Below are 7,190 nucleotides of genomic sequence, written 5' to 3' on the forward strand. Positions count from 1 at the left end.
AGTTTAAAACTACAATCATTACAAGTCTGCAGAATTAGCCTAACAAATACAAAAAGATGTGTGAAATTATTTCTTGCTACACAGTTCATCTCGTATTATAAATTTACGGGGTGTTTACACTTGTGTAAGAAATTGTAATTGTTATAGTGACAGTCTGGTTCTTCGTCTGGCTAAGGCAGCTGGAAAGGTTCTCGGAAAGATTCATGATGTATGCATTTGGAGTCTACATAATGAAACAAACAGGAAACTATAGTTACGAGTGAATCCTCAAGGTAACCATTAAAATCATTTGTCAAGCATCCAAATTAAAATCTTCTTTAACATTATTAATGATATGCCCTGTATTTTTTCCTTTATAGCCCAGTCTGTGATCAATACAAGCCATACGAATTGGATGTTAGCATTCATTGCCTACACAGTGATTATTATACCATCTCAGATTTGGCTTTGTTTTCCAATTTTGAGCCAATTCCACAGCCCTTTACTCCACGTGTGTGTGTGTGTTTGTGTGTGTGTCTCAGGTGCTGGGGGGCTATGTGAGAGACTTCATCAACGAGCTGGATAACCTCCATAAATACTTCCGATTCTCATTCCCCAAAGTGCAGCCTCCCACTTTCTGTGTGGAAGAGGAGTGTGAGACTAGCCTGACACTCCACTACCAGTCCACCAGGAAGGGGTTCACTCAGTTCATCTAATGTAACTCTGAACACAGGCGTCAGCCAGTGGGTGGAAACCAGTGTTAAATGAGCTTCATCTGTGTAGGTTGCTGTGATATAAACAAAAATTATGTCAAAATATTGCACCAAAATAGTAAAATGTCCTGGGCTCATTTCCAAGGTTATTTGAAATGGAGGCTTGGTTAAAAAGCATATCAGTTGTGTATTGGCCACAGTTTGTGATAGTTTTGTGCTAGCTTCCTCACCACAGTGACACTGTGCCCTTCATTTCTGTTTTTTATTAACAGAAAATGAGCATTTACATCTCTGTGTACCTATGGTGGCATCAAACTGTTTTTACTTCATTATGTTATGACATTGAATATCTGTAGTGACTTCTCTATAGGGCATCTCTCTCAGGTAGGCTGTAAAGTGAAGATTCCATCTAAAGAGGAAACAAAGAAAATGAACATGTGGTAAGTAATTGAGAAAAGGACCCCAACTTGTTAATAGGAATCTTTAATAGAAGTCACAAAAGGTGTAGAAGATGAAAATGAGACCAAAATGTTAATTTGTACATGTCAGTGTTTCCGCCTCCCACACTTCTCTACATATACATGAAGAACTTTGATAATGCTGTGCTTAAGCACCGTATGTCCTAGTAGAAGATGACACCTGGTTATGAGAAGTTTCCTATAAAGAGGGGCATTGTCTTAGACATGTTCCCCCTTAGTGTGATCCCCCACAGAGACATGACCATGTATCACATCAGGGACAGCCTGAAGGAGGCTGAAGGAGGTTCTCAGATCTGCAAGGCAAACAGGTCAATGAGGAGTTCACCCTGGTGCGGCCCATGCTGGAGTTTAGCTGGGACAATGTAAGTAGGCCATTGGGATGTCTTGAGAATAGGCTCTCTGCATTCAATAATGCAAAAGCTGTAAAAGGAATATTTATGTGAATTATGATGTGATTTTTTTTTCTCAGCCACTTATGTATAGATGCAAGGGGCTCAGCAGTCAAGGCAGGTCAGACATTATGCCCTTTTCATATTGCTGCATTCCTACTTTTGCCTCCAAATCAACTCTGAGACATCATTTTGAATTTATTAATCCATTAAAGAGGTTTTATTTCAAAGATATATGATCATCTGGTGTTCTTACATAGCCACTCAATTAGCAAATCTAAATCAACATGGGAACAAGAACTGGATAGATGTCAAGCTTGCAGGGGATTTGTGGAATAAGGCATCTGATAGATTATGTACAACAGCTTGTACTTGCTTAGCCATCATACACTTCAAAGTTTTACAAGAGGCCATCCATCCAAATTCACTGTCAGAGCCATGTGCAGATCTGAAAACCAAGAGTGACTGATGATATAACTCTCCCAGAAGTCTCCGTCATGTTCCCTCTCTGTCTACAATTTCTGACTTTCTTTGGGGTCATTTCATAGACAATCTTTTTAAGGTCCTTGGGATTGACCTGAAGCTATTTTTCCTATTTTGAGAGTCCCTGAAGGCATAACCTCTACCAGTGCTGAACAAGCTGATATTGTGGCATTCACATCTCTACGAGTGTGACTTAGAATTCTTCTTTTATGGAAATTCCTTGTAAAGGAATTGAACGTCTTTTGAGGACTCAACCAGGGATCCATTCAATATAACAGAACAAGTGTTGCATTGACGAAGCTCTCTGCTGATCCAAACATAGTCCAAACATTTGTTTGTTTTTCATTTATTTTTATGTAATGTTTTCCCATTTCCCCTTTGGTAGGGAATGTAGGAGAAGGAATAACAAATGTAGGTGAGGGGTGGGTGGGGAGATGGTAGATTGGTTGTTGGATGCACAGTGTTCATTTTTAATTAAAGTAAAAAAAATCCAATAAATATAGTTTGCTATGAATATTTTGAAAAGAAGTTGATCGATCTGTCAGCACAATCTGACTGTTTATAATGTAAAACATTAAGGGTTTCAGTTTTCAGTTATTCATGTGACACTCACTTGGTGATTGAGAAATGTTCCATTGTTTTAGCAATTTGAGTCAGATCTCATTTCTCAAACTAAACATGAAAACTAAGTAAGTATACTTCTGTAAAATTTTGTTAGAACAAAATTTGGCATCAAAGAACTAAATTGTGCATAAGACAGTCAGGGGGGCTTTGTAGAATGCAAATAAGATAAAAGATAAGCAGCTAAAAAAAAAAAAGCAGCTATTTTAGGACTTTCTTGTGGTGAATATAACAGAGCATGAATAGCATATATGTTGCCTTGACATTCCCAAAAGTACACATACTACTTTGTTACATCTTTCTTCATGGCAACTTTTCAGCTGCTAGTCCTATGTCTGTGTACCGAGTGGTAAAACAGTCATTGCTATATGTCCTCTCTCTCTGATCTACACTCATCTGAACAATTTGTTTGAGTTGCTGTCCAAAGATGTGGTGGAGAGCAAGCAGAAGGTCAACATCCTAAAACTCAGTAAAGAAGAGCCAGAGAAGACAGAGGAGAGTGAGAAGACAAAGAAGGAGGAAAGAGGTAAAACCTTGCTGACACCCTTCAGAACGTTTCTGGTAGAGTGGAGAATGACATATTTCAACATGAACAACTACGTTTCAGATTAGATCTGTGTACATCTTACTGATGCCTGTTTCAAGTTTTCTGTGCATCATAAAAGCATGCATCTGTCTGGGACAATGTTGCTGTTGATGGCCAATCAGAATCATGAATCAAATATTCCCTTTATTTATTATTTTTATATATGAAGTTGATGTTGGTTTGCCTTATCTGCTCTTTCACTCACAAAGGCAATGGATGAGATGAAAGGGGCAGATCAGGAGAACAGCAGTGCTCTGACCCAATATAACAGCTCTGCTAACTCTGGAGGAGAAGACATTGAACTGCTTGCCTTTCTGACAGTCAGTGGTTAGATGTGCTTTCACAATTCCTAGAGCACCTCCTCTCAAGCACACCCGATCAGCTTAGCAACATGCTTACTTGCTGTCATAATGCTGGCAGCTGGAGGATAATTGTCCAAAATTTCAAAAGAGACTTTGTGGGCTAGGACAGCATGGCAGCTGACACCATATTTACAGTCATAAATCCAGGCTAAAGAATTACAGCCTCAGTCAGGGTTCCATCTTACAACAAGAATTTTGTGGGTCTGAGCCAAAGAATTACAGTTTCAGACAGAATCCAGACTGTTGTTTACAACATTTATAACTATGCTGAAGTTCCTTTAAAAGTTGTGTGTCCATTTTTCTTTCTTCAGGTAAATGCAGTGAAACAATATTCGAGGACATGCTGGAGCCACCAAAAAAAAAAAAAAAACTCTCCATCTGAAAGGCCAGATGAAATTTGTGCCTCAGTAGGACTCCCCCATTTTTCTTGGCACACTCATGTAAAATTCTGTTGCCTCTACCATAGATGCTTATAGCACTATGTATTAACGTAAAAGTAAATTTTCATTCCATGCATATCTTGACTTGACAGAATTTAAATTGCTTGACAGCCAGTATGATCAAATCATCTCCCTGCACCACTGCACTGAACCTTTCACATCATTTGATTAAGCATTCTACACATCTAATTTGATTATGTAGATTTATTCCAACAGCTAAGCAAGTTGCAATGACATAAAGGCCTGCTTGACACAAAAAAAGCTCCAGATGACTGCATATACATCATATATCCAAAAGTATGTGGACACCTGACCGTTACTTATATTTGACTTTCTGGACATCCCATTCTAAAACCATTAACATGGAGTCATTAATTAACATTAACATGGAGTTGTAAATAAGCAAACTGTCTAAAATGTCTTTGTATGCTGTAGCATTAATAATACCCTTCCCTGGAACTATGGAGGCAAACTGTAAACAACAGGCCTAGACCATTATCCTTTCTCCTCTAAACTTTATTGTTAGCACTATGCTATTTGTAGATAGTGTTCTCCTAGCATACGCTAAACCCAGAATCATCTATCAGACTGCCAGGTAGAGAAGCATGATTCATCACTTCAGAGGACACATTTGCACTGCTTGAGAGTCCAGAGAGCTTTACACCACTTAAGCCAACACTTGGCATTGTGCATGGTGATATTTGGCTTGTGTGCAACTGCTCAGCCATAGAAACCCATTTCATGAAGCTCTTGATCCACAGTTCGTGTTCTGATGTTGCTTCCAGAACTCTGTAAAAAGTAATGCAGCAGAGGACATACAGTTTTTCCACTGTGGCCCAGCACTGTGTGTGGCCAGGCACTGTGTGTGTGCAGGGTGTACTTCTTCATTGCTTAGCTGTTGATGCTTGTAGATGTTTTCATTCCACAATACAATTGTACAATATCATTTCATTTCACAATACACTTACAATACACTTACAATCTAGTGGAGCAGAAAGTCTACACTGACCATGTTTAAGGTCACTGAGCTCTTCAATACAACCGGTTCTACTGCCTATGTTTGTATATGGAGATTGCAAAGCTGTGTGCTTGATTTTCTACAACTGTTAGAATGGGTGTGGCTGAAACTCAATCATTAGGCAGGGTATCCACATACTTTTGGCCATACAATATAACTCCAAATATCTTTTCAGCAGTGAGACAGTGAAGGATATGATAAAAATGGATGTTGACGTCAATGACCTAAACCTGCATGACTCCAGCAGAGAGCTCATTCTGGCAGGAACTCAGCAATCAGCTGAGCTGCAGCTGGCCCTGGACTAGGTACCAATACTTTGTTCTCAAAACTATGGAGCAGCCCTTAAGACAGCCCAGACTAATTAAAATTTAATGAATGGCCTGCAACATTATAAAACAGTATCACATATTTCATCCCCTTTCTGCCTTAGTGCCGCTAGTGGATCAGTGAACTGTATTTTGTGTATGCAGAGGTAATGAAATGCCTTTCGTTTATTGAGTCTCTAGCTAATGTTCGAATATGGAATGCTGTACAGGACAATGTGTGCTTCCTGTACAGGAGCAGCAGAAATATGCTCTGCTATGAGAGATCATTAAGAAGCTGGGTGAGGAGAAGAATAGAGGCCACTCACTGCTGTATGCCATGAAAGCTGTGGCTGACAGACTACGCAATGGTATCACAGCACTGAAAACCTATCGGGTAAAAATATACGCATACACAGACACACTCACACACACACACACACACACACACACACACACACACACACACACACACACACACACACACACAAGCACATACATATACACACACATGCACACACTTGCACACACTTGCACACACACTCACAAACTCACACACACACACAAACATACAGACTTTCACACACAATTACACACAGTATTAGTGAAGCTCAATTAGCTGGCTAGGCTTCATCTCACTTATGTATTTGGTAATCACTTTTTGCCAGGCTATTGTTGCATTCATTTCTCATCAGCTGGCTTGATTAAATAATTTATCCTAAATAAGCAAGAAATGCTCCTGTCATTGTCTTTTTTAAAATAATTCCTGCTATTTGTGATTTGTTTCTGTTCCCGTTGGTCTGTTATCCAGGTGTTCCCAAATGTGACCATCCTGTTTAGTGATGTAGTCAAGTTTAATGAGATCTGCATCCACATCACACCTGTGCTGCTGGTGGACATGCTCAATGAGCTCTACACCATTTTCAACACCCTCAGTGAACCTTGTTTAAGGTTTTATAGGTCAAGCAGCTAATTGACAGAAGATAGCTTGGCACACTTATCCATATGATCAAAATATACTATGCAATCAGCATAGAACTTTGAAAAATATTCAGGAAAAAAAAAAAAAAAACTTTCTTAAGGCCAAAACATCAGGGTATTACATGGTATTCTAATAAAAGTCCACTGTCCTCAGGTGGAGACATAAGAGATGCCTACATGGTGGTGGCCAAAGCATCCAATAATACCATGTTCCATGCCCATAATATCTGTGACATGGCCCTAGACATGCTGAGCTCCATCAACCACCTCAAAGACCCTCCACTAGGGATTTGCATTGGTATGGCTACGAAGTAGGCTGAGAGCTACAGCGCATCATATACATTTCAGAATATGACACCTGATGCTTTAACATTAAAACTGATTTGTTACATGTTTGTGAGGGTTTTTGTAAAACTATGTTCTGCCATTGCTGACATTTAGCAGAGATGACAGAGTTTCACCTGCGGTCACAATGTCAAAAAGTGGTTATGAGCAGTGAAGTTTTTTTAGACATTCAGAGGAAATGAATGCATACACTTAAAGGATGACAAGTGCATTTGGGAATACCATTTCCATGGATCCATTATTGCGTGGTGGTGGCAGGGGTTGTGGGTCTCAAGATGCCTCGCTACTGTCTGTTGGGAGACACAGTGAACACTGCCTCACATGTGCAGTCCAATGGTGTGGTAAGAGATGATTTAATGGTGTCACCTGTTTAATAACCATTTTCTCATTTACAAATAATGAAGCAGCCAACAGGAGGTAATGTGGCAGGTCCCAGGACAAACATAGGATTAGGAATGTTAATAAAGTTAATTTGAACTGGGAGGTAATAAT

General features: G+C 39.5%; 1 long non-coding RNA gene across 1 annotated transcript; it reads right to left on the bottom strand.

Moving 5' to 3' along the window:
• Positions 1-940: 940 nt before the first annotated feature.
• LOC145651214 (uncharacterized) lies at positions 941-6,987 on the bottom strand. Its single transcript, XR_014117021.1, has 2 exons — positions 6,921-6,987; positions 941-1,101 (listed from the first exon to the last, which is right to left on the bottom strand). It is a non-coding gene; the product is annotated as an uncharacterized LOC145651214 (long non-coding RNA).
• Between the last annotated feature and the right edge of the window lie 203 nt (positions 6,988-7,190).

The sequence above is a fragment of the Electrophorus electricus genome, chromosome 14, assembly GCF_041902795.1.
Source record: "Electrophorus electricus isolate QZ-2024a chromosome 14, ASM4190279v1, whole genome shotgun sequence".
NCBI classification, from domain to species: Eukaryota; Metazoa; Chordata; class Actinopteri; order Gymnotiformes; family Gymnotidae; genus Electrophorus; species Electrophorus electricus.